At 42.1% G+C, this 418-nt stretch overlaps 1 long non-coding RNA gene across 1 annotated transcript in view; it reads left to right on the top strand.

The window, feature by feature from the left end:
* Positions 1 to 98: 98 nt before the first annotated feature.
* LOC112487244 (uncharacterized) overlaps positions 99 to 418 on the top strand; it is a 1,040-nt gene continuing 720 nt past the window's right edge. Inside the window, exon 1 of the long non-coding RNA XR_003050167.1 lies at positions 99 to 325. This is a non-coding gene — a long non-coding RNA (uncharacterized LOC112487244). The remainder of the gene's footprint in view (positions 326 to 418) is intronic.

Here is a 418-nt window from a genome sequence, read left to right as displayed (position 1 = left end):
GGTTTGCTTCCGCTGACAAAGTCTACAAAGTACACAAAATGCCATAAACAATTAAACCATGCGAAAATATAAGAAATAAAAACACACCACAATGTGAAGATGAATGAGAGCAAAAAAGACCCGAGCTCTCTGTCACGTGACAAATGAAACGAATCTGCGAGAACGAAGCGAAAGATTAGTTCACAGAGAGTGATTCGTTCATAGTGACTAGTTCACTGTGTAATGATGACGCAGTTGACCCTAGCGTACGCTCACGTATTGGACACCAAGAATGTTTTGACATGATCAGCTGACAACAGCTGTCGACTGTGGGACTGCGAGACCGGTGGGTGAAAAGAAAATGCATGTGTTGAGATAAATAGAACTTTCTGTGAATCCATTGGGAGTTCCGGCAGCAGTACAACAACAACAACAACAA

Source organism: Cynoglossus semilaevis, chromosome 7 (assembly GCF_000523025.1).
Source record: "Cynoglossus semilaevis isolate Cse_v1.0 chromosome 7, Cse_v1.0, whole genome shotgun sequence".
Lineage (NCBI taxonomy): Eukaryota > Metazoa > Chordata > Actinopteri > Pleuronectiformes > Cynoglossidae > Cynoglossus > Cynoglossus semilaevis.
The sequence above is the reverse complement of the archived record's forward strand: the minus strand, read 5'-3'. Positions and strand labels throughout refer to the sequence as shown.